Below are 26904 nucleotides of genomic sequence, written 5' to 3'. Positions count from 1 at the left end.
TTATAGAGTCATTATCTTTATCATCAATGAGAACATAGATTACGAACATGAAAAATAATAATCATAATAAACACATGTTAATCCAATGAACAGAGTTCTGCATGTAAAAGAATACAGATAATAGAAATCAAGGAATACGGAAAGAATCTTAGCTTAAAGACGATTTCCAAGAAGTTAGTTACGACTCATCCTCTGATTCTCCTGGACTCGTCATGGAACACTGGGAGTTGATTAACATGGGAAATGACAGCTCGGAGAATTCCTCACACACGCTGTAAATCAAATTGTTTTCAGTAGCAACAGATTAAGCTACTGGATATCTATGTTCAAGAAATTGAGATTAATAATAAGAGGAAATAATGACCTGTAGTTTTTTATTGTCGCACAGCGTCACGACAAGCTACCCAGCTATAAACCCACCCCCTATATGATGCATCAAATAAGGATAAAGGTACTTAGCTAATATGGGCACTGTGTAAGTTAAGGCCTGCCGAAGTTCGGTTCTAGGTTCCGGTCCAGCCTATCCTAGATACTGACGCGCTTCACTGGCCGGTCACGTGGTATTACATAGAACCAAATTTAACAGGTTCTGGCCGAATGTCAAATTAATCTCTTGACCATTCGACTTGTTATGTAAATGACACTGACACCAGTGAAGTTAAGGTCTGCAAAGGTTCTTCACACCTCACAGTGGCAACTTTCTTCTAGAGATCTTGATGGCGTCTACCCTGGTGGCTGGGGTAATGGTGTCTCATCGTGAGCGCGTTGCCTCGTGTACTGGCGTCTCCTCCACCCTGCTCCGCGTCCTGCATTTGTTACTCAAATTATTTATTGCGGATATTATCATTCCTCGCAGTTGTGATTGAAATGCTCGGATAAGGACAGGTTTATTAATTAGAGGAGTTAAATATTATTATTTGCCCGTTTTATGATAGTAAACGAACAATGGAGATGAATTAAAGTCTCTCCAGGGCATTCACGCGTGACGTTAAATTTATTACTAGATAACAGTTATAACTATAAACGCTCTATTTGGCTTTAGTTGGGGATCAGTTTATCTGTAATTAATTATCACACAGAACACTGTTGTTTATAGAGAATCAAATTCAATTCTCAGACACACTGAATATAAATGTGTTTATTACAATGGAATCTGACGCAATACTGGCGTCGGGTGACGTAAGAATTCTAGCCTTATTGTACAGATGTAATCATTAGTACATGTGAACTCTACTTTGGGTTATTTTTAATCACTACAATCATTAGTAGAATTAGTAATAATTAATGAGAATACAACAGTGTTGTATTTAGTGTTGGAAATTTCCAACATAACTCCGGGGGGAGGATTCTAGGGTCGTAGTGTAATGTGGAGTACTGACACCTATTCCGAAGTTGAGATTAATATTAGTATGTTAGTACACACATAACGAATGTCCAGTATTTGTCAAGGACATACAAGAAACTTAAGTCTTGCTGATTTTCATGTTAAAAGGAACATGTTATTATGAATTACCTAAAGCTAATAATTAAGAAAGCCTACAATAACTCTGAGATTGGTGTCGCTATGACATGTAATGTGTATGTTACAAATCTATAAGTCTGCAAACTCTCAAGTACTCTAGATAAATAATGTTTTTTATAGCCTACACAATAATTAAAGATTTAAATCACACAATTTAAACAACAGAATCTACTGTGATGGGAATGTCCTGGGTCATAGTGACTTGTAATGGTTTGTTACTCAACATCACACCGCAGTATCATCATAGTTATCTAAATTGGATGTGAAAGGAATTACTCTTGGTCAGAGTTGTAATAGGCTTGAAGTTTCCGCCTACATTGTTGAGCAGCAGCTCTAGTGGGGCGGTTGCTCGGAGGATCAGAATTACTGTCCTCGGAAACTGGATCCGGCTGATATTCTCGTTCAGCCAATTCAAGAGGAACCAGCTTCTCTAAAGTTTTTAGAGTAGTGTTGCCTCGGCATAAAACTTTCACTACTCTCAGGACACCTTGATGATCTGGATGAATGGCAACAATTTTGCCTATGGACCACTCTGACCTTGGTCCATCACTGTCGACTAGTACTAGGTCCCCTGGTTTTAATTGCACTTTATTGTAAGGACTCGAAGCTCCGTAGTGGTACTCTCATAGAGCTGTGAGGTACTCTCGAGTCCACACCTCATTCCACCTGTTAATAACTCTTGAGAGATGCTGGTAGCTTTCCACCAAGTCACCTCTGGTCACATGTGACGGGTCTACGGGGTCCTCTTCGGCTAAAGGGATGAGAAGGCTCAGTAGACCTCCATGGATCAAGTGTGAGGGGCTCTCTGGGCGAAATTATCAGACAGGTTGGTTAATGGGCGGTTATTGACTCGCGCCTCGATTTCCACAACAATAGTTTGGAGTTCGGAGTAACTGACCTTTTGTCTGTGTAAAGTTTTCCTTAGACACTTCTTGACTGTGCCTACCATTCGCTCATAGAACCCACCTTGCCAAGGGGCTCTCAGTGCTATGAATTTCCAGTGACATTGTCGTCTCTGTAGGACCGACTGTACTTATGGGTGGTTCCAGACTTCTCGCAAACAAGCTTCTCCTGCCACAAAATTGGAACCATTGTCCGATATCATTAATTTGGGACAAGATCTGCGAGCAGCAAATCTGCGGAAGGCCTGGATGAAGGCTTCAGCACTCATGTCTGAAGTGACTTCTAAATGTACGCCTCTGGTTGTAGCACACGTAAAGAGACAAATGTATGCTTTCACTGGTATCTTATCTGGGTTGCCAGTGAGAAGTAAGGCTCCTGTGTAATCGACACCAGTGGTTTCGAAAGGACGAAGATGAACCACTCTTTCTTCAGGGAGTGGTGGAGGTCCTGGGTAAGGACATACTCTAGCATCGTATCTTTTACAGATTACACAAGATTTAATAATTGACTTAACTGTCTGACGACCTTGAGGAAGCTAGGACTTTTGTCTAAGGTCGGTGAGAGTATATAACACTCCACCATGTAAAGTACCATATTGATGGTGATGTAAAACAAGAAGTTTAGTGATGATGTTGTGACGAGGTAGAAGAATTTGATTCTTTGTGTCCAAATAAATTTTTGCATGAAGCAAACGTCCTCCACATCTTAGTATATTATGAGTGTTGGCATCATACCAGATACCTAGAGACTTAGTTAATTTATCTGGAAGATTTTCATATTCGCTTCCATATGTCTCTTGTTGTGCACGTTTGATCCAGTAGAGGATAGGATTGGGAAACTTATGTCGAATTCCTATCTTAGCAAGAAAATCAAACACATGTGCAGTCACTCTTAATAACTTGCTTAAGTTAGAATAATTGTGAGGATCAATGGCTAAGATTCGTTGAGGTTCTGGTTATTTCATGGGAGTGGTGATATTGGTCACTATGACTTGTGGCTTTTGTTTGGGCCACTGACCACCAACAAGCCATGAAGGTCCATTGAACCACAGCGAAGACTTGATAAGTTGTTTTAGTGTTAACCCTCGAGATAAATAATCTGCAGGATTGTCCTTAGTAGGAACATGTCTGAATTTATATCCAGCAGATAACTCATGAATTTCCCTAACACGATTACTGACGTAGGGAGTCTTGTTGTTGTTGTTTCCTACCCATTGTAAGACGGCCTCGTTGTCTGACCACACGACAATCTCACCAAAGTGGATATTATTGAGTGTCTTTGTCAGGCAATGAGCCAATCTTACTCCCACCAGCAATGCAGTCAACTCCATTTGAGGTAAAGATCTCTTCTTAATGGGAGCAACTCTTGCTTTAGATGTGAGCAAAATTGATTGTGCACTATTAACTAAGTAGGCTACTGCGCCGTATGCTTTGCCAGAGGCATCGCAGAAAACGTGCAAATTGGTGGGTAAGTTTGGTCCTGAAGCATTACGAGGAAATTTCAAAACGCCTAACTGATTAAAATCCGTTGAGAGTATCTGCTATTTAGCTTGTAACTCACTTGGTAACGGATCATCCCATCCCATATGTTTCTGCCAGCACTCCTGCATTAGGAGTTTGCCCCTTATTAATATAGGACTAAGTAGGCCTAAAGGGTCAAATGGTTGACTGACAAACGAGAGCAGTGTTCTCATGGTAAGGGTTGAGTTATCAGTTTGTACTGACTTGACATTCATCTCGTCAGTACTGGTGTTCCATTCCACGCCTAAAACCTTTAATTGATTGGGTACCTGATAACCTGGAAATTCTTTCTCGATTACCTGGTTGAGTAACTCATTATTTGAGGCCCATGACAGTAGTGGCATATTGGCTCCTAATAGTTCACGGTTAGCCTCATGGTAGATTTCTACCAGATCAGTTTGATCATTAGTTGTTCCCTGGAAATTGTCGACATACAAGTTGTCGCTAATGTCTGCCTTATAGGGGCTGTTTGATTTCCTCAAATGTGTGTCTAATGTTGCTTGCAAAAGAAACGGTGAGGACGTAGCTCCAAATAATACTGAGGCAAAACGATATGTGATGACTTCACAGTTAGGATCCAGTGGATCCTTAATCCAGAGGAATTTTGTGTAGTTACGATCTTCCTCCTGCAAACCTACTCGGAGGAAAGCCTTGCTGATATCAGCAGTATAGGCGAAAATACCAGTGCGAAATCGTAACAGCACATCATGTAGCCTTTGGGTTAGGCTAGGTCCCGTTTGGAGACATTCATTTAAAGACACACTGCTTGGCTTTACTTTAGCACTACAGTTAAAGACAATACGATTAGGTGTTGTCAATGAGTCTTTCACCACAGCGTGATGAGGTAAATAATGACCTATTTTTCGGTCATCGTTATCAACAATCTCAATAAATTTACTGTTAAGTTGTTGTTGGATGAGTTGATGATACATGTTCAGTTTGTCTGGCTGCTTCTGTAGTCGTGTTAATTGAGACTGCAATTGTGAGGCTGCCATAAAGTAATTAACTGGAAGTTGTGGATGATCCAACTTCCATGGGAGTCTTACCCAGTATTGTTTATTTTCATAGACACCTGTATCCAGGTATTGCTGGTAAGTCCACGTATCATCAGGACTTGGTTGTTCAGGGATAATACCTAAAGTGTCTAAATCCCACAAACGATGTACCGGTGGGTCAGACTCAATATCCTCAGATATTTCTCTGAAACGTAGGGGTGACTGTTCCAAGCCTAGTCACGCCACTATTATGTTATTAGATTGTTGGTTTGTGGACGCTGGATTTTGTCTGAAAAGCACCGGTCCCATAAGCAATTTGCCTCCTGCAGACGACAACAAATTCATTCCGTGTTGTCTGGTGCATCCAGTTATAAATTTGTAATAATGATCCGCGCCTATAAGTATTCCAACATCAGTGAGGCAGTCAGAATTTATTTTATAATCTGCTAGCCTCATGCGGTTTCGTCTAAGATGTCTCGCAGTGCGAGCTAACCCTGTGACCTGCAGGTCTGTAGGAAGTTTATCTACTACTACCGCTTGTATTTGACTAGTGGAAGATCCGAGTCTCACTAATACCTTAACTACTTGGTAGTCACGAGGTCCACTATTTGACAAGAAACCAGAAATATTTAACCTCACACTTTTGGCAGGTTTTAAATTTAACTCATCTACAACTGTTGTGTAATGAAGGTTTTCTGTGAACCTTGATCAAAAAGACCTCTAGTGTTAACTCTAGATCTTCGGTTTATCAGTCTAAGTTGAGCTGTAGGCAGAGTGGTATTATTGCCTGACTCAGTAGCAAGTACATTTACTTCTTGATGCACTTTGCAATATTGCACTGCGGTAGAATTCGTGGAATTCTCCCCAGTGGTCATGGTTGGTGTAGAAGATTTTCTACATAAGGCGTAGAGATGTACACCTTGGTTGCATCTGTTGCAGGAACGTAGCTGCACTACACATTTTTTGGGATCATGAGAGCCCATGCACTTGGTGCACTTGTGTATTTCTTGCAACCTTTTAACCCTAACATTATAAGTAGGATAAACAGAGCATTGGTAGGTGGCATGTCCTTGATTGCAGAACAGACACCTTCTCTGGTTAATAGACTTGATCTCTTTAGTAGACAAGTCATTGGTTATCTCAGAAGGAGACACCGAATAAGTACCTACATTTCCACTTCTTTTCCCAGTGGATGGAGTAGTCTTGGATTTATATTTATTAGACTTATTCAAAGTCTGTTTAGGTTTGACTGAAGTGTCAGTATTAGTTGGTTTAGACTCAGGTTTAATTTTATCATGAGTCTTCAACCTGTTAACCGTTATTCTCAATCCCTCGAATATTTGGTCAAGAGTGAGAAACTCGGTATTATAATGTGAGCAGAGCTCTGTTAAGACATTTCGAGGTAATTTCCTCTGCAATAGTAACTTGATAGACCATTCTGAAGCAGGTATATTAACTTTAGTACCTAAGGCCTTTACTAGAGACTCTACTTCTAGTCTGAAGCTTTGAAGTGACTCTGGTCTACTATTTGGTGCATTCAGATCTAGTAATTGGTAATAGAGGGTAGCTATACTTAACTCTTTGTTGCAATAGTTCAACTTCAAGAGTTTTATAGCTTCCTCATAATTACTCTCATTAAGAGTGAGGTTATGTATGACCTTTTTCACCTCTCCTTTGAGAAGACTAAGTAGGTATGAGAATTTAGAAACCTTGTCCAGAGACGGTTTCTTATGGATGTGAACTTCAAATGAAGTCCAAAAATTGTCCCAATTTTCTGTATCTAATCCTGAAAATGTAGGTAAGTCTAAAGTAGGTAAACGAACCTCTGGTAGTTGGTTATTGAATTGAGACCCTGTGTTACTGGTATTGGATCCAGATTGTTTTGCTAGTTTAGATAGCCTGTAAATTATATCTTGAGTCTCATCTTCATACTGGGAGATATCGTCTATAATTTGACTTACTTCCTCAGGATCAGTCTCTGTGGTATTCAGTAGATCAAGATAAGATCGACTTGCAGATTTGACTTGATCAAATTTCAGATCAGCCACTCTAACTGATGTCTCTAAGTGATAAGAATCAATGGGAGTATATTTAGCTAAGCCCTCAGCCTTGTTAATTAATCTGGTCAAATGACCTTTAAGGCCAATGTAGGTTCTCCTTAATTGCTCAGGAGTAGCCATGTTGGGCTTGGGTCCAAACTTCATGGGATTAGTATATGTATTACTAATGAAGCTTGGGTACTTGTTCATTAGTGGACAAGTAACATTAAATATAGCCTAATTGAAGGTGGCTAATTTATACTCTACCTCACTTGAGGTTAAATGTACCTACCTAACAACAAGTAGCTAGATATTTTGTGCACTGTCTGAACTTCACCATTAGTTCTCGTCCGGTTAGCTCATCTATATCACCATCAGAGTTAATGGAGATTATCCAGCAATACACAAAATAGATACACAAAATAATGAATACAAGAGAAATATTATGGAGACACTCCAATCAGAGTTATCTCAAAATTTAATCCCACCCTGTTTAGGGTCAGCACAAATAGTATAATACATACACTACTGACTAGCTTAGGTCTAGTCGTGATAATTCCTAAAAACTATAAATTTATTTAGTCTGGGCTTGTACCAAATTCAGCACAATCTCAGCCTAAATTCTACCTAATAAGATTGGTAAAGATTATTGTAGTGCAGTAAAGTGAATATAATTGTGCTGTATTTTTTTTTTTTTTTGTTTTTATAAGGATGCACTTGTACACACAGGTGAAACAATTATGTACAGTTAAGTTTGGCTTGCTAGCCACAGCCGTTTGTGATAGTTGATGGTGTTGATTAACTTGTCAACCACATGCAACCTAGACTCACCTGACAAGTGTACACCATCTCTGGTCAGGTTTTGTCTATAAGGTCTGGCTGTAAATTGGATATAAGTGGCATCCAATCTCACTCGTTTTTTCATCCTGAAATTTATGTATTTAGCAGCTCTCTGGTAGTATTCCGGGGTTACTCCCCAACGATTATCTTGACTTGGTTGGCGAGGTTCCACTAATGTGAATACTACCGAATTACTGATGAGCTTGAAAGAAGAAATTATGGCTTTAAGGTGTTTGATCACCTCGGCTGGATGACGAGTAGGATGGATGTCATTACCACCTAAGTATATAATGGTTAGATGGTGAGGCCACTCTAACGCAGGTGTTAGTGTGGAATTGTTATAAAAGTTATGAGCTGTTGCTCCTGGTGACCTAAAGATTCTTACTTCTGTATGAGGTATAGGTCTAAGTGTTGTGGGTAATTGACTGTGTCCCACTAAAGCTACCTTATACATGAGGTGAAAGTAGCAATATGTTGGTGTGACTTAAACTAACTGATGTGTTACACTGTTGGTTGACACAATTAATTAAATAGTTAGTCTTGAATACATCACACAAGGATTAGTTATTAATAATTAGTGTTTATAATTGTAAATTTATGCCTATCCGGTTCGAAGAGGACCATAATGTGGGACATTTGGGGCTTGACTCTATTTATTTAAATATTAATATAATGAAAATCAATTACAAAGGACCACCCGCTTTTATAGGAAAGAGGGAAACGAAGAAAATATGATCATTAAAAAATTCCTAGATGAACCAGTAACTATGGATAAAATACTAGAGAATATGATCACTGAAATAATTAATGAGCTGTTTAATTAAATGAATCAAAGCCTCAAACACCTACATTGGGGGGTTATTACTGGAACTCAATACGTCCAGGAACTAGTGTGGTTCGTTCACCAGTCCAATGTATAATAATCTAATCCTATGAACATTTATTGAGTCATTATCTTTATCATCAATGAGAACATAGATTACGAACATGAAAAATAATAATCATAATAAACACATGTTAATCCAATGAACAGAGTTCTGCATGTAAAAGAATACAGATAATAGAAATCAAGGAATACGGAAAGAATCTTAGCTTAAAGACGATTTCCAAGAAGTTAGTTACGACTCATCCTCTGATTCTCCTGGACTCGTCATGGAACACTGGGAGATGATTAACATGGGAAATGACAGCTCGGAGAATTCCTCACACACGCTGTAAATCAAATTGTTTTCAGTAGCAACAGATTAAGCTACTGGATATGTATGTTCAAGAAATTGAGATTAATAATAAGAGGAAATAATGACCTGTAGTTTTTTATTGTCGCACGGCGTCACGACAAGCTACCCAGCTATAAACCCACCCCCCTATATGATGCATCAAATAAGGATAAAGGTACTTAGCTAATATGGGCACTGTGTAAGTTAAGGCTTGCCGAAGTTCGCGTCCTAGGTTCCGGTCCAGCCTATCCGAGATACTGACGTGCTTCACTGGCCGGTCACGTGGTATTACATAGAATCAAATTTAACAGGTTCTGGCCGAATGTCAAATTAATCTCTTGACCATTCGACTTGTTATGTAAATGACACTGACACCAGTGAAGTTAAGGTCTGCAAAGGTTCTTCACACCTCACAGTGGCGACTTTCTTCTAGAGATCTTGATGGCGTCTACCCTGGTGGCTGGGGTAATGGCGTCTCGTCGTAAGCGCGTTGCCTCGTGTACTGGCGTCTCCTCCACCCGCTCCGCGTCCCACATTTGTTACTCAAATTATTTATTGCGGATATTATCATTCCTCGCAGTTGTGATTGAAATGCTCGGATAAGGACGGGTTTATTATTTAGAGGAGTTAAATATTATTATTTGCCCGTTTTATGATAGTAAACGAACAATGGAGATGAATTAAAGTCTCTCCAGGGCATTCACGCGTAACGTTAAATTTATTACTAGATAACAGTTATAACTATAAACGCTCTATTTGGCTTTAGTTGGGGATCAGTTTATCTGTAATTAATTATCACACAGAACACCGTTGTTTATAGAGAATCAAATTCAATTCTCAGACACACTGGATATAAATGTGTTTATTACAATGGAATCTGACGCAATACTGGCGTCGGGTGACGTAAGAATTCTAGCCTTATTGTACAGATGTAATCATTAGTACATGTGAACTCTACGTTGGGTTAATTTTAATCACTACAATGATTAGTAGAATTAGTAATAATTAATGAGAATACAACAGTGTTGTATTTAGTGTTGGAAATTTCCAACAGTTGTTGAGATGTTCGTTGTTGTAAAGTTCGTTGTTGTGGTGTTTGTTGTTAAGATGTTCGTAGTTGTAGTGTTTGTTGTTGTAGTGTTCATTGTTGAAGTGTTCGTTGTTCTGATTTTCGTTGTTGTAGTGTTCATTATTATGGTGTTCGTTGTTGTGGTGTTCGTTGTTCTAGTGTTCGTTGTTGTAGTGTTCATTATTGTGGTGTTCGTTGTTGTGGTGTTCGTTGTTCTATTGTTCATTGTTGTAGTGTTCGTTGTTGAGATAATCGTTGTGGAGATGTTCGTTTTTTTAATGGACGTTGTTGTGATGTTCGTTGTTGTAGTGTTCGTTGTTGAGATGTTCGTTGTTGAGATGTTCGTTGTTGTAGTGTTCGTTGTTTTAGTGTTCGTTGTTGTAGTGTTCGTTGTTGAGATATTCGTTGTTGAGATGTTCGTTGTTGAGATGTTCGTTGTTGTTGTGTACGTTGATGTGGTGTTCGTTGTTGTAGTGTTCGTTGTTGTAGTGTTCGTTGTTGTAGTGTTCGTTGTTGTAGTGTTCATTGTTGTAATGTTCGTTGTTGTGGTGTTCGTTGTTGTAATGTTCATTGTTGCAGTGTTCGTTCTTGTAGTGTTCATTGTTGTAATGTTCGTTGTTGTAGTGTTTGTTGTTGTAGTGTTCGTTGTTGTAGTGTATGTTGTTGTAGTGTTCGTTGTTGTAGTGTTCCTTGTTGTGGAGTTCGCTCTTATAACGTTCGTTGTTGTAGTGTTCGTTGTTCTAATGTTCGTTGTTGTGGTGTTCGTTGTTGTAGCGTTCGTTGCTGTAGTGTTTGTTGTTGTAGTGTTAGTTGTTGTAATGTTAGTTGTTGTAGTGTTCATTGTTGTAATTTTCGTTGTTGTGGCGTTCGTTGTTGTAGTGTTTGTTGTTGTGGTGTTCGTTGTTGTGGTGTTCGTTGTTGTAGTGTTCGTTGTTGTGGTGTTCGTTGTTGTGGTGTTCGTTGTTGTAGTGTTCAATGTTGTATTGTTCGTTGTTGTAGTGTTAATTATTGTAGTGTTCGTTGTTGTAATGGTCGTTTTTGTGATTTTCGTTTTTGTTATGTTTGTTGTTGAGGTGTTCGTTGTTGTAAAGTTCGTTGTTGTGGAGTTCGTTGTTGTGGTGTTCGTTGTTGTATTGTTCGTTGTTGTGGTGTTCGTTGTTGTAAAGTTCGTTGTTGTGGAGTTTGTTGCTAAGGTTTTCGTAGTTGTAGTGTTCGTTGTTCTGATTTTCGTTGTTGTAGTGTTCATTATTGTTGTGTTCGTTGTTGAGATGTTCGTTGCTGTGATGTTCGTTGTTGTGATGTTCGTTCTTGTGGTGTTCGTTGTTGTAGTGTTCGTTGTTGAGATGTTCGTTGTTGTGGTGTTCGTTGTTGTAGTGTTCGTTGTTGAGATGTTCGTTGTTGTAGTGTTCGTTGTTGTAGTGTTCGTTGTTGTAGTGTTCATTGTTGTAGTGTTCGTTTTTGAGATGTGCGTTGTTGAGATGTTCGTTGTTGTAGTTTTCGTTGTTGAGATATTCGTTGTTGAGATGTTCGTTGTTGAGATGTTCGTTGTTGTGGTGTTCGTTGATGTGGTGTTCGTTGTTGTAGTGTTCGTTGTTGTAGTGTTCGTTGTTGTAGTGTTCGTTGTTGTAGTGTTCATTGTTGTAAAGTTCGTTGTTGAAGTGTTCGTTGTTGTAGTGTTCGTTGTTGTAGTGTTCGTTGTTGTAATGTTCGTTGTTGTGGTGTTCGTTGTTGTACTGTTCGTTGTTGTAGTTTTCGTTCTTGTAGTGTTCATTGTTGTAATGTTCGTTGTTGTAGTGTTTGTTGTTGTAGTGTTCGTTGTTGTAGTGTATGTTGTTGTAGTGTTCGTTGTTGTAGTGTTCATTGTTGTGGAGTTCGTTCTTATAACGTTCGTTGTTGTAGTGTTCGTTGTTCTAATGTTCGTTGTTGTGGTGTTCGTTGTTGTAGCGTTCGTTGTTGTAGTGTTTGTTGTTATAGTGTTCGTTGTTGTAATATTAGTTGTTGTAGTGTTCATTGTTGTAATTTTCGTTGTTGTGGTGTTCGTTGTGGTAGTGTTCGTTGTTGAGGTGTTCGTTGTTGTGGTGTTCGTTGTTGTAGTGTTCGTTGTTGTGGTGTTCGTTGTTGTGGTGTTCGTTGTTGTAGTGTTCGTTGTTGAAGTGTTCGTTGTTGTTTTGTTCGTTGTTGTAGTGTTCAATGTTGTATTGTTCGTTGTTGTAGTGTTAATTATTGTAGTGTTCGTTGTAGTGGTGTTCGTTGTTGTAATGGTCGTTTTTGTGATTTTCGTTGTTGTAACGTTCGTTGTTAAGGTGTTCGTTGGTGTAAAGTTCGTTGTTGTGGTGTTCGTTGTTGTATTGTTCGTTGTTGTGGTGTTCGTTGTTGTAAAGTTCGTTGTTGTGGTGTTTGTTGTTAAGGTTTTCGTAGTTGTAGTGTTCGTTGTTCTTATTTTCGTTGTTGTAGTGTTCATTATTGTGGTGTTCGTTGTTGTGGTGTTCGTTGTTCTAGTGTTCGTTGTTGTAGTGTTCATTATTGTGGTGTTCGTTGTTGTGGTGTTCGTTGTTCTAGTGTTCGTTGTTGTAGTGTTCGTTGTTGAGATGTTCGTTGTTGAGATGTTCGTTTTTGTGATGGTCGTTGTTGTGATGTTCGTTGTTGTAGTGTTCGTTGTTGAGATGTTCGTTATTGTGGTGTTCGTTGTAGCAGTGTTCGTTGTTGAGATGTTCGTTGTTGTAGTGTTCGTTGTTTTAGTGTTCGTTGTTGTATTGTTCGTTGTTTTGGTGTTCGTTGTTGTAAAGTTCGTTGTTGTGGTGTTTGTTGTTAAGGTTTTCGTAGTTGTAGTGTTCGTTGTTGTAGTGTTCGTTGTTCTTATTTTCGTTGTTGTAGTGTTCATTATTGTTGTGTTCGTTGTTGTAGTGTTCGTTGTTGAGATGTTCGTTATTGTGGTGTTCGTTGTAGTAGTGTTCGTTGTTGAGATGTTCGTTGTTGAGATGTTCGTTGTTGTAGTGTTCGTTGTTTTAGTGTTCGTTGTTGAGATGTTCGTTGTTGTGGAGTTCGTTGTTGTGGTGTTCGTTGTTGTATTGTTCGTTGTTGTGGTGTTCGTTGTTGTAAAGTTCGTTGTTGTGGTGTTTGTTGTTATGGTTTTCGTAGTTGTAGTGTTCGTTGTTGTAGTGTTCGTTGTTCTGATTTTCGTTGTTGTAGTGTTCATTATTGTGGTGTTCGTTGTTGAGATGTTCGTTGTTGTGATGTTCGTTGTTGTGATGTTCGTTGTTGAGATGTTCGTTGTTGTGGTGTTCGCTGTTGTAGTGTTCGTTGTTGAGATGTTCGTTGTTGTAGTGTTCGTTGTTGTAGTGTTCGTTGTTGTAGTGTTCGTTGTTGTAGTGTTCGTTTTTGAGATGTTCGTTGTTGAGATGTTCGTTGTTGAGAGGTTCGTTGTTGAGATGTTCGTTGTTGTGGTGGTCGTTGTTGTAATGTTCGTTGTTGTGATGTTCGTTGTTGTAGTGTTCGTTGTTGAGATATTCGTTGTTGAGATGTTCGTTGTTGAGACGTTCGTTGTTGTGGTGTTCGTTGATGTGGTGTTCGTTGTTGTAGTGTTCGTTGTTGTAGTGTTCGTTGTTGTATTGTTCGTTGTTGTAGTGTTCATTGTTGTAAAGTTCGTTGTTGTAGTGTTCGTTGTTGTAGTGTTCGTTGTTGTAGTGTTCGTTGTTGTAGTGTTCGTTGTTGTAATGTTCATTGTTGTGGTGTTCGTTGTTGTACTGTTCGTTGTTGTAGTGTTCGTTCTTGTAGTGTTCATTGTTGTAATGTTCGTTGTTGTAGTGTTTGTTGTTGTAGTGTTCGTTGTTGTAGTGTATGTTGTTGTAGTGTTCGTTGTTGTAGTGTTCATTGTTGTGGAGTTCGTTCTTATAACGTTCGTTCTTTTAGTGTTCGTTGTTCTAATGTTCGTTGTTGTGGTGTTTGTTGTTGAAGCGTTCGTTGTTGTAGTGTTTGTTGTTGTAGTGTTCGTTGTTTTAATGTTAGTTGTTGTAGTGTTCATTGTTGTAATTTTCGTTGTTGTGGTGCTCGTTGTTGTAGTGTTCATTGTTGTGGTGTTCGTTGTTGTGGTGTTCGTTGTTGTAGTGTTCGTTGTTGTGGTGTTCGTTGTTGTGGTGTTCGTTGTTGTAGTGTTCGTTGTTGAAGTGTTCGTTGTTGTTTTGTTCGTTGTTGTAGTGTTGAATGTTGTATTGGTCGTTGTTGTAGTGTTAATTATTGTAGTGTTCGTTGTAGTGGTGTTCCTTGTTGTAATGGTCGTTTTTGTGATTTTCGTTGTTGTAACGTTCGTTGTTGTAGTGTTCGTTGTTGTGGTGTTCGTTGCTGTAGTGTTTGTTGTTGTGGTGTTAGTTGTTGTGGTGTTCGTTGTTGTAGTGTTCGTTGTTGAAGTGTTTGTTGTTGTTTTCTTCGTTGTTGTTGTGTTCATTGTCGTAATGTTCGTTGTTGTAGTGTTAATTAGTGTAGTGTTCGTTGTTGTGGTGTTCGTTGTTGTAGTGTTAATTAGTGTAGTGTTCGTTGTTGTGGTGTTCGTTGTTGAGATGTTCGTTGTTGAGATGTTCGTTGTTGCAAAGTTCGTTGTTGTGGTGTTTGTTGTTGAGATGTTCGTTGTTGAGATGTTCGTGAATGTAATGTTCGTTGTTTTGGTGTTCGTTGTTGTAGTGTTCGTTGTTGAGATGTTCGTTGTTGAGATGTTCGTTGTTGAGATGTTCGTTGTGGTGTTCGGTGATGTGGTGTTCGTTGTTGTAGTGTTTGTTGTTGTAGTGTTCGTTATTCTAGTGTTCATTGTTGTAGTGTTCGTTGTTGTAGTGTTCGTTGTTGTAGTGTTCGTTGTTGAGATGTTCGTTGTTGTGGTGTTCGTTGTTGCATTGTTCGTTGTTTAGATGTTCGTTGTTGTGGTGTTCGTTGTTGTAGTGTTCGTTGTTTTAGTGTACCTTGTTGTAGTGTTCGTTGTTTTAGTGCTCATTTTTGTGGTGTTCGTTGTTGTAGTGTTCGTCGTTGTGGTGTTCGTTGTTGTAGTGTTCGTTGTTGAGATGGTCGTTGTTGAGATGTTCGTTGTTGAGATGTTCGTTGTTGTGGTGATCGGTGATGTGGTGTTCGTTGTTGTAGTGTTTGTTGTTGTAGTGTTCGTTATTGTAGTGTTCGTTGTTGTAGTGATCGTTTTTGTAGTGTTCGTTGTTGTAGTGTTCGTTGTTGTAGTGTTCGTTGTTGAGATGTTCGTTGTTGTGGTGTTCGTTGTTACAGTGTTCGTTGTTGAGATGTTCGTTGTTGTGGTGTTCGTTGTTGTGGTGTTCGTTGTTGTGAGTTCGTTGTTGTGATGTTTGTTGTTGTGGTGTTCGTTGTTGTGAGTTCGTTGTTGTGGTGTTCGTTGTTGTAATGGTCGTTTTTATGATGTTCGTTGTTGTAATGTTCGTTGTTGTGGCGTTCTTTGTTGTAGTGTTTGTTGTTGTGGTGTTCGTTGTTGTGGTGTTCGTTGTTGTAGTGTTCGTTGTTGTGGTGTTCGTTATTGTGGTGTTCATTGTTGTAGTGTTCAATGTTGTATTGTTCGTTGTTGTAGTGTTAATTATTGTAGTGTTCGTTGTTGTAATGGTCGTTTTTGTGATTTTCGTTTTTGTAATGTTCGTTGTTGAGGTGTTCGTTGTTGTAAAGTTCGTTGTTGTGGAGTTCGTTGTTGTGTTGTTCGTTGTTGTATTGTTCGTTGTTGTGGTGTTCATTGTTGTAAAGTTCGTTGTTGTGGTGCTTGTTGCTAAGGTTGTCGTAGTTGTAGTGTTCGTTGTTCTGATTTTCGTTGTTGTAGTGTTCATTATTGTGGTGTTCGTTGTTGAGATGTTCGTTGTTGTGATGTTCGTTGTTATGATGTTCGTTCTTGTGGTGTTCGTTGTTGTAGTGTTCGTTGTTGTGATGTTCGTTGTTGTGGTGTTCGTTGTTGTAGTGTTCGTTGTTGAGATGTTCGTTGTTGTAGTGTTCGTTGTTGTAGTGTTCGTTGTTGTAGTGTTCATTGTTGTAGTATTCGTTTTTGAGATGTTCGTTGTTGAGATGTTTGTTGTTGTAGTGTTCGTTGTTGAGATATTCGTTGTTGAGATGTTCGTTGTTGAGATGTTCGTTGTTGTGGTGTTTGTTGATGTGGTGTTCGTTGTTGTAGTGTTCGTTGTTCTAGTGTTCGTTGTTGTAGTGTTCGTTGTTGTAGTGTTCATTGTTACAAAGTTCGTTGTTGAAGTGTTCGTTGTTGTAGTGTTCATTGTTGTAGTGTTCGTTGTTGTAATGTTCGTTGTTGTGGTGTTCGATGTTGTACTGTTCGTTGTTGTAGTGTTCGTTCTTGCAGTGTTCATTGTTGTAATGTTCGTTGTTGTAGTGTTTGTTGTTGTAGTGTTCGTTGTTGTAGTGTATGTTGTTGTAGTGTTCGTTGTTGTAGTGTTCATTGTTGTGGAGTTCGTTCTTATAACGTTCGTTGTTGTAGTGTTCGTTGTTCTAATGTTCGTTGTTGTGGTGTTCGTTGTTGTAGCATTCGTTGTTGTAGTGTTTGTTGTTATAGTGTTCGTTGTTGTAATGTTAGTTGTTGTAGTGTTCATTGTTGTAATTTTCGTTGTTGTGGTGTTCGTTGTAGTAGTGTTCGTTGTTGTGGTGTTCGTTGTTGTGGTGTTCGTTGTTGTAGTGTTCATTGTTGTGGTGTTCGTTGTTGAAGTGTTCGTTGTTGTTTTGTTCGTTGTTGTAGTGTTCAATGTTGTATTGTTCGTTGTTGTAGTGTTAATTATTGTAGTGTTCGTTGTAGTGGTGTTCGTTGTTGTAATGGTCGTTTTTGTGATTTTCGTTGTTATAACGTTCGTTTTTGAGGTGTTCGTTGTTGTAAAGTTTGTTGTTGTGGAGTTCGTTGTTGTGGTGTTCGTTGTTGTATTGTTCATTGTTGTGGTGTTCGTTGTTGTAAAGTTCGTTGTTGTGGTGTTTGTTGTTAAGGTTTTCGTAGTTGTAGTGTTCGTTGTTCTTATTTTCGTTGTTGTAGTGTTCATTATTGTGGTGTTCGTTGTTGTGGTGTTCGTTGTTCTAGTGTTCGTTGCTGTAGTGTTCATTATTGTGGTGTTCGTTGTTGTGGTGTTCGTTGTACTAGTGTTCGTTGTTGTAGTGTTCGTTGTTGTAGTGTTCATTATTGTGGTGTTCGTTGTTGTGGAGTTCGTTGTTCTTGTGTTCGTTTTTGTAGTGTTCGTTGTTGAGATGTTCGTTGTTGAGATGTTCGTTTTTGTGATGGTCGTTGTTGTGATGTTCGTTGTTGTAGTGTTCGTTGTTGAGATGTTCGTTATTGTGGTGTTCGTTGTAGTAGTGTTCGTTGTTGAGATGTTCGTTGTTGAGATGTTCGTTGTTGTTGTGTACGTTGATGTGGTGTTCGTTGTTGTAGTGTTCGTTGTTGTAGTGTTCGTTGTTGTAGTGTTCGTTGTTGTAGTGTTCATTGTTGTAATGTTCGTTGTTGTGGTGTTCGTTGTTGTAATGTTCATTGTTGCAGTGTTCGTTCTTGTAGTGTTCATTGTTGTAATGTTCGTTGTTGTAGTGTTTGTTGTTGTAGTGTTCGTTGTTGTAGTGTATGTTGTTGTAGTGTTCGTTGTTGTAGTGTTCATTGTTGTGGAGCTCGTTCTTATAACGTTCGTTGTTGTAGTGTTCGTTGTTCTAATGTTCGTTGTTGTGGTGTTCGTTGTTGTAGCATTCGTTGTTGTAGTGTTTGTTGTTATAGTGTTCGTTGTTGTAATGTTAGTTGTTGTAGTGTTCATTGTTGTAATTTTCGTTGTTGTGGTGTTCGTTGTAGTAGTGTTCGTTGTTGTGGTGTTCGTTGTTGTGGTGTTCGTTGTTGTAGTGTTCATTGTTGTGGTGTTCGTTGTTGAAGTGTTCGTTGTTGTTTTGTTCGTTGTTGTAGTGTTCAATGTTGTATTGTTCGTTGTTGTAGTTTTAATTATTGTAGTGTTCGTTGTAGTGGTGTTCGTTGTTGTAATGGTCGTTTTTGTGATTTTCGTTGTTATAACGTTCGTTTTTGAGGTGTTCGTTGTTGTAAAGTTTGTTGTTGTGGAGTTCGTTGTTGTGGTGTTCGTTGTTGTATTGTTCATTGTTGTGGTGTTCGTTGTTGTAAAGTTCGTTGTTGTGGTGTTTGTTGTTAAGGTTTTCGTAGTTGTAGTGTTCGTTGTTCTTATTTTCGTTGTTGTAGTGTTCATTATTGTGGTGTTCGTTGTTGTGGTGTTCGTTGTTCTAGTGTTCGTTGCTGTAGTGTTCATTATTGTGGTGTTCGTTGTTGTGGTGTTCGTTGTACTAGTGTTCGTTGTTGTAGTGTTCGTTGTTGTAGTGTTCATTATTGTGGTGTTCGTTGTTGTGGAGTTCGTTGTTCTTGTGTTCGTTTTTGTAGTGTTCGTTGTTGAGATGTTCGTTGTTGAGATGTTCGTTTTTGTGATGGTCGTTGTTGTGATGTTCGTTGTTGTAGTGTTCGTTGTTGAGATGTTCGTTATTGTGGTGTTCGTTGTAGTAGTGTTCGTTGTTGAGATGTTCGTTGTTGAGATGTTCGTTGTTGTTGTGTACGTTGATGTGGTGTTCGTTGTTGTAGTGTTCGTTGTTGTAGTGTTCGTTGTTGTAGTGTTCGTTGTTGTAGTGTTCATTGTTGTAATGTTCGTTGTTGTGGTGTTCGTTGTTGTAATGTTCATTGTTGCAGTGTTCGTTCTTGTAGTGTTCATTGTTGTAATGTTCGTTGTTGTAGTGTTTGTTGTTGTAGTGTTCGTTGTTGTAGTGTATGTTGTTGTAGTGTTCGTTGTTGTAGTGTTCCTTGTTGTGGAGTTCGTTCTTATAACATTCGTTGTTGTAGTGTTCGTTGTTCTAATGTTCGTTGTTGTGGTGTTCGTTGTTGTAGCGTTCGTTGCTGTAGTGTTTGTTGTTGTAGTGTTAGTTGTTGTAATGTTAGTTGTTGTAGTGTTCATTGTTGTAATTTTCGTTGTTGTGGCGTTCGTTGTTGTAGTGTTTGTTGTTGTGGTGTTCGTTGTTGTGGTGTTCGTTGTTGTAGTGTTCGTTGTTGTGGTGTTCGTTGTTGTGGTGTTCGTTGTTGTAGTGTTCAATGTTGTATTGTTCGTTGTTGTAGTGTTAATTATTGTAGTGTTCGTTGTTGTAATGGTCGTTTTTGTGATTTTCGTTTTTGTAATGTTTGTTGTTGAGGTGTTCGTTGTTGTAAAGTTCGTTGTTGTGGAGTTCGTTGTTGTGGTGTTCGTTGTTGTATTGTTCGTTGTTGTGGTGTTCGTTGTTGTAAAGTTCGTTGTTGTGGAGTTTGTTGCTAAGGTTTTCGTAGTTGTAGTGTTCGTTGTTCTGATTTTCGTTGTTGTAGTGTTCATTATTGTTGTGTTCGTTGTTGAGATGTTCGTTGTTGTGATGTTCGTTCTTGTGATGTTCGTTCTTGTGGTGTTCGTTGTTGTAGTGTTCGTTGTTGAGATGTTCGTTGTTGTGGTGTTCGTTGTTGTAGTGTTCGTTGTTGAGATGTTCGTTGTTGTAGTGTTCGTTGTTGTAGTGTTCGTTGTTGTAGTGTTCATTGTTGTAGTGTTCGTTTTTGAGATGTTCGTTGTTGAGATGTTCGTTGTTGTAGTGTTCGTTGTTGAGATATTCGTTGTTGAGATGTTCGTTGTTGAGATGTTCGTTGTTGTGGTGTTTGTTGATGTGGTGTTCGTTGTTGTAGTGTTCGTTGTTCTAGTGTTCGTTGTTGTAGTGTTCGTTGTTGTAGTGTTCATTGTTACAAAGTTCGTTGTTGAAGTGTTCGTTGTTGTAGTGTTCATTGTTGTAGTGTTCGTTGTTGTAATGTTCGTTGTTGTGGTGTTCGATGTTGTACTGTTCGTTGTTGTAGTGTTCGTTCTTGCAGTGTTCATTGTTGTAATGTTCGTTGTTGTAGTGTTTGTTGTTGTAGTGTTCGTTGTTGTAGTGTATGTTGTTGTAGTGTTCGTTGTTGTAGTGTTCATTGTTGTGGAGTTCGTTCTTATAACGTTCGTTGTTGTAGAGTTCGTTGTTCTAATGTTCGTTGTTGTGGTGTTCGTTGTTGTAGCATTCGTTGTTGTAGTGTTTGTTGTTATAGTGTTCGTTGTTGTAATGTTAGTTGTTGTAGTGTTCATTGTTGTAATTTTCGTTGTTGTGGTGTTCGTTGTAGTAGTGTTCGTTGTTGTGGTGTTCGTTGTTGTGGTGTTCGTTGTTGTAGTGTTCATTGTTGTGGTGTTCGTTGTTGAAGTGTTCGTTGTTGTTTTGTTCGTTGTTGTAGTGTTCAATGTTGTATTGTTCGTTGTTGTAGTGTTAATTATTGTAGTGTTCGTTGTAGTGGTGTTCGTTGTTGTAATGGTCGTTTTTGTGATTTTCGTTGTTATAACGTTCGTTTTTGAGGTGTTCGTTGTTGTAAAGTTTGTTGTTGTGGAGTTCGTTGTTGTGGTGTTCGTTGTTGTATTGTTCATTGTTGTGGTGTTCGTTGTTGTAAAGTTCGTTGTTGTGGTGTTTGTTGTTAAGGTTTTCGTAGTTGTAGTGTTCGTTGTTCTTATTTTCGTTGTTGTAGTGTTCATTATTGTGGTGTTCGTTGTTGTGGTGTTCGTTGTTCTAGTGTTCGTTGCTGTAGTGTTCATTATTGTGGTGTTCGTTGTTGTGGTGTTCGTTGTACTAGTGTTCGTTGTTGTAGTGTTCGTTGTTGTAGTGTTCATTATTGTGGTGTTCGTTGTTGTGGTGTTCGTTGTTCTTATTTTCGTTGTTGTAGTGTTCATTATTGTGGTGTTCGTTGTTGTGGTGTTCGTTGTTCTAGTGTTCGTTGCTGTAGTGTTCATTATTGTGGTGTTCGTTGTTGTGGTGTTCGTTGTACTAGTGTTCGTTGTTCTTGTGTTCGTTTTTGTAGTGTTCGTTGTTGAGATGTTCGTTGTTGAGATGTTCGTTTTTGTGATGGTCGTTGTTGTGATGTTCGTTGTTGTAGTGTTCGTTGTTGAGATGTTCGTTATTGTGGTGTTCGTTGTAGTAGTGTTCGTTGTTGAGATGTTCGTTGTTGAGATGTTCGTTGTTGTTGTGTACGTTGATGTGGTGTTCGTTGTTGTAGTGTTCGTTGTTGTAGTGTTCGTTGTTGTAGTGTTCGTTGTTGTAGTGTTCATTGTTGTAATGTTCGTTGTTGTGGTGTTCGTTGTTGTAATGTTCATTGTTGCAGTGTTCGTTCTTGTAGTGTTCATTGTTGTAATGTTCGTTGTTGTAGTGTTTGTTGTTGTAGTGTTCGTTGTTGTAGTGTATGTTGTTGTAGTGTTCGTTGTTGTAGTGTTCCTTGTTGTGGAGTTCGTTCTTATAACATTCGTTGTTGTAGTGTTCGTTGTTCTAATGTTCGTTGTTGTGGTGTTCGTTGTTGTAGCGTTCGTTGCTGTAGTGTTTGTTGTTGTAGTGTTAGTTGTTGTAATGTTAGTTGTTGTAGTGTTCATTGTTGTAATTTTCGTTGTTGTGGCGTTCGTTGTTGTAGTGTTTGTTGTTGTGGTGTTCGTTGTTGTGGTGTTCGTTGTTGTGGTGTTCGTTGTTGTAGTGTTCGTTGTTGTGGTGTTCGTTGTTGTAGTGTTCAATGTTGTATTGTTCGTTGTTGTAGTGTTAATTATTGTAGTGTTCGTTGTTGTAATGGTCGTTTTTGTGATTTTCGTTTTTGTAATGTTTGTTGTTGAGGTGTTCGTTGTTGTAAAGTTCGTTGTTGTGGAGTTCGTTGTTGTGGTGTTCGTTGTTGTATTGTTCGTTGTTGTGGTGTTCGTTGTTGTAAAGTTCGTTGTTGTGGAGTTTGTTGCTAAGGTTTTCGTAGTTGTAGTGTTCGTTGTTCTGATTTTCGTTGTTGTAGTGTTCATTATTGTTGTGTTCGTTGTTGAGATGTTCGTTGTTGTGATGTTTGTTCTTGTGATGTTCGTTCTTGTGATGTTCGTTGTTGTAGTGTTCGTTGTTGAGATGTTCGTTGTTGTGGTGTTCGTTGTTGTAGTGTTCGTTGTTGAGATGTTCGTTGTTGTAGTGTTCGTTGTTGTAGTGTTCGTTGTTGTAGTGTTCATTGTTGTAGTGTTCGTTTTTGAGATGTTCGTTGTTGAGATGTTCGTTGTTGTAGTTTTCGTTGTTGAGATATTCGTTGTTGAGATGTTCGTTGTTGAGATGTTCGTTGTTGTGGTGTTCGTTGATGTGGTGTTCGTTGTTGTAGTGTTCGTTGTTGTAGTGTTCGTTGTTGTAGTGTTCGTTGTTGTAGTGTTCGTTGTTGTAGTGTTCATTGTTGTAAAGTTCGTTGTTGAAGTGTTCGTTGTTGTAGTGTTCGTTGTTGTAGTGTTCGTTGTTGTAATGTTCGTTGTTGTGGTGTTCTTTGTTGTACTGTTCGTTGTTGTAGTTTTCGTTCTTGTAGTGTTCATTGTTGTAATGTTCGTTGTTGTAGTGTTTGTTGTTGTAGTGTTCGTTGTTGTAGCGTTCGTTGTTGTAGTGTTTGTTGTTGTAGTGTTCGTTGTTGTAATATTAGTTGTTGTAGTGTTCATTGTTGTAATTTTCGTTGTTGTGGTGTTCGTTGTGGTAGTGTTCGTTGTTGAGGTGTTCGTTGTTGTGGTGTTCGTTGTTGTAGTGTTCGTTGTTGTGGTGTTCGTTGTTGTGGTGTTCGTTGTTGTAGTGTTCGTTGTTGAAGTGTTCGTTGTTGTTTTGTTCGTTGTTGTAGTGTTCAATGTTGTATTGTTCGTTGTTGTAGTGTTAATTATTGTAGTGTTCGTTGTAGTGGTGTTCGTTGTTGTAATGGTCGTTTTTGTGATTTTCGTTGTTGTAACGTTCGTTGTTAAGGTGTTCGTTGGTGGAAAGTTCGTTGTTGTGGAGTTCGTTGTTGTGATGTTCGTTGTTGTATTGTTCGTTGTTGTGGTGTTCGTTGTTGTAAAGTTCGTTGTTGTGGTGTTTGTTGTTAAGGTTTTCGTAGTTGTAGTGTTCGTTGTTCTTATTTTCGTTGTTGTAGTGTTCATTATTGTGGTGTTCGTTGTTGTGGTGTTCGTTGTTCTAGTGTTCGTTGTTGTAGTGTTCATTATTGTGGTGTTCGTTGTTGTGGTGTTTGTTGTTCTAGTGTTCGTTGTTGTAGTGTTCGTTGTTGAGATGTTCGTTGTTGAGATGTTCGTTTTTGTGATGGTCGGTGTTGTGATGTTCGTTGTTGTAGTGTTCGTTGTTGAGATGTTCGTTATTGTGGTGTTCGTTGTAGCAGTGTTCGTTGTTGAGATGTTCGTTGTTGTAGTGTTCGTTGTTTTAGTGTTCGTTGTTGTATTGTTCGTTGTTTTGGTGTTCGTTGTTGTAAAGTTCGTTGTTGTGGTGTTTGTTGTTAAGGTTTTCGTAGTTGTAGTGTTCGTTGTTGTAGTGTTCGTTGTTCTTATTTTCGTTGTTGTAGTGTTCATTATTGTTGTGTTCGTTGTTGTAGTGTTCGTTGTTGAGATGTTCGTTATTGTGGTGTTCGTTGTAGTAGTGTTCGTTGTTGAGATGTTCGTTGTTGAGATGTTCGTTGTTGTAGTGTTCGTTGTTTTAGTGTTCGTTGTTGAGATGTTCGTTGTTGTGGAGTTCGTTGTTGTGGTGTTCGTTGTTGTATTGTTCGTTGTTGTGGTGTTCGTTGTTGTAAAGTTCGTTGTTGTGGTGTTTGTTGTTATGGTTTTCGTAGTTGTAGTGTTCGTTGTTGTAGTGTTCGTTGTTCTGATTTTCGTTGTTGTAGTGTTCATTATTGTGGTGTTCGTTGTTGAGATGTTCGTTGTTGTGATGTTCGTTGTTGTGATGTTCGTTGTTGAGATGTTCGTTGTTGTGGTGTTCGCTGTTGTAGTGTTCGTTGTTGAGATGTTCGTTGTTGTAGTGTTCGTTGTTGTAGTGTTCGTTGTTGTAGTGTTCGTTGTTGTAGTGTTCGTTTTTGAGATGTTCGTTGTTGAGATGTTCGTTGTTGTAGTGTTCGTTGTTGAGATGTTCGTTGTTGAGAGGTTCGTTGTTGAGATGTTCGTTGTTGTGGTGGTCGTTGTTGTAATGTTCGTTGTTGTGATGTTCGTTGTTGTAGTGTTCGTTGTTGAGATATTCGTTGTTGAGATGTTCGTTGTTGAGATGTTCATTGTTGTGGTGTTCGTTGATGTGGTGTTCGTTGTTGTAGTGTTCGTTGTTGTAGTGTTCGTTGTTCTATTGTTCGTTGTTGTAGTGTTCATTGTTGTAAAGTTCGTTGTTGTAGTGTTCGTTGTTGTAGTGTTCGTTGTTGTAGTGTTCGTTGTTGTAGTGTTCGTTGTTGTAGTGTTCGTTGTTGTAATGTTCATTGTTGTGGTGTTCGTTGTTGTACTGTTCGTTGTTGTAGTGTTCGTTCTTGTAGTGTTCATTGTTGTAATGTTCGTTGTTGTAGTGTTTGTTGTTGTAGTGTTCGTTGTTGTAGTGTATGTTGTTGTAGTGTTCGTTGTTGTTGTGTTCATTGTTGTGGAGTTCGTTCTTATAACGTTCGTTCTTTTAGTGTTCGTTGTTCTAATGTTCGTTGTTGTGGTGTTTGTTGTTGTAGCGTTCGTTGTTGTAGTGTTTGTTGTTGTAGTGTTCGTTGTTTTAATGTTAGTTGTTGTAGTGTTCATTGTTGTAATTTTCGTTGTTGTGGTGCTCGTTGTTGTAGTGTTCATTGTTGTGGTGTTCGTTGTTGTGGTGTTCGTTGTTGTAGTGTTCGTTGTTGTTTTGTTCGTTGTTGTGGTGTTCGTTGTTGTAGTGTTCGTTGTTGAAGTGTTCGTTGTTGTTTTGTTCGTTGTTGTAGTGTTGAATGTTGTATTGTTCGTTGTTGTAGTGTTAATTATTATAGTGTTCGTTGTAGTGGTGTTCGTTGTTGTAATGGTCGTTTTTGTGATTTTCGTTGTTGTAACGTTCGTTGTTGTAGTGTTCGTTGTTGTGGTGTTCGTTGCTGTAGTGTTTGTTGTTGTGGTGTTAGTTGTTGTGGTGTTCGTTGTTGTAGTGTTCGTTGTTGAAGTGTTTGTTGTTGTTTTCTTCGTTGTTGTTGTGTTCATTGTCGTAATGTTCGTTGTTGTAGTGTTAATTAGTGTAGTGTTCGTTGTTGTGGTGTTCGTTGTTCTAGTGTTAATTAGTGTAGTGTTCGTTGTTGTGGTGTTCGTTGTTGAGATGTTCGTTGTTGAGATGTTCGTTGTTGCAAAGTTCGTTGTTGTGGTGTTTGTTGTTGAGATGATCGTTGTTGAGATGTTCGTGAATGTAATGTTCGTTGTTTTGGTATTCGTTGTTGTAGTGTTCGTTGTTGAGATGTTCGTTGTTGAGATGTTCGTTGTTGAGATGTTCGTTGTTGTGGTGTTCGGTGATGTGGTGTTCGTTGTTGTAGTGTTTGTTGTTGTAGTGTTCGTTATTCTAGTGTTCATTGTTGTAGTGTTCGTTGTTGTAGTGTTCGTTGTTGTAGTGTTCGTTGTTGAGATGTTCGTTGTTGTGGTGTTCGTTGTTGCATTGTTCGTTGTTTAGATGTTCGTTGTTGTGGTGTTCGTTGTTGTAGTGTTCGTTGTTGTAGTGTACGTTGTTGTAGTGTTCGTTGTTTTAGTGCTCATTTTTGTGGTGTTCGTTGTTGTAGTGTTCGTCGTTGTGGTGTTCGTTGTTGTAGTGTTCGTTGTTGTAGTGTTCGTTGTTGAGATGGTCGTTGTTGAGATGTTCGTTGTTGTGGTGATCGGTGATGTGGTGTTCGTTGTTGTAGTGTTTGTTGTTGTAGTGTTCGTTATTGTAGTGTTCGTTGTTGTAGTGTTCGTTTTTGTAGTGTTCGTTGTTGTAGTGTTCGTTGTTGTAGTGTACGTTGTTGAGATGTTCGTTGTTGTGGTGTTCGTTGTTGCAGTGTTCGTTGTTGAGATGTTCGTTGTTGTAGTGTTCGTTGTTGTAGTGTTCGTTGTTGAGATGTTCGTTGTTGTGGTGTTCGTTGTTGCAGTGTTCGTTGTTGAGATGTTCGTTGTTGTAGTGTTCGTTGTTGAGATGTTCGTTGTTGAGATGTTCGTTGTTGAGATGTTCGTTGTTGTGGTGTTCGGTGATGTGGTGTTCGTTGTTGTAGTGTTTGTTGTTGTAGTGTTCGTTATTGTAGTGTTCGTTGTTGTAGTGTTCGTTTTTGTAGTGTTCGTTGTTGTAGTGTTCGTTGTTGTAGTGTTCGTTGTTGAGATGTTCGTTGTTGTGGTGTTCGTTGTTGCAGTGTTCATTGTTGAGATGTTCGTTGTTGTGGTGTTCGTTGTTGTGGTGTTCGTTGTTGTGAGTTCGTTGTTGTGATGTTTGTTGTTGTGGTGTTCGTTGTTGTGAGTTCGTTGTTGTGGTGTTCGTTGTTGTAATGGTCGTTTTTATGATGTTCGTTGTTGTAATGTTCGTTGTTGTGGCGTTTTTTGTTGTAGTGTTTGTTGTTGTGGTGTTCGTTGTTGTGGTGTTCGTTGTTGTAGTGTTCGTTGTTGTGGTGTTCGTTATTGTGGTGTTCATTGTTGTAGTGTTCAATGTTGTATTGTTCGTTGTTGTAGTGTTAATTATTGTAGTGTTCGTTGTTGTAATGGTCGTTTTTGTGATTTTCGTTTTTGTAATGTTCGTTGTTGAGGTGTTCGTTGTTGTAAAGTTCGTTGTTGTGAAGTTCGTTGTTGTGGTGTTCGTTGTTGTATTGTTCGTTGTTGTGGTGTTCGTTGTTGTAAAGTTCGTTGTTGTGGTGCTTGTTGCTAAGGTTGTCGTAGTTGTAGTGTTCGTTGTTCTGATTTTCGTTGTTGTAGTGTTCATTATTGTGGTGTTCGTTGTTGAGATGTTCGTTGTTGTGATGTTCGTTGTTATGATGTTCGTTCTTGTGGTGTTCGTTGTTG

The sequence above is a fragment of the Procambarus clarkii genome, chromosome 33, assembly GCF_040958095.1.
Source record: "Procambarus clarkii isolate CNS0578487 chromosome 33, FALCON_Pclarkii_2.0, whole genome shotgun sequence".
Lineage (NCBI taxonomy): Eukaryota > Metazoa > Arthropoda > Malacostraca > Decapoda > Cambaridae > Procambarus > Procambarus clarkii.
The sequence above is the reverse complement of the archived record's forward strand: the minus strand, read 5'-3'. Positions refer to the sequence as shown.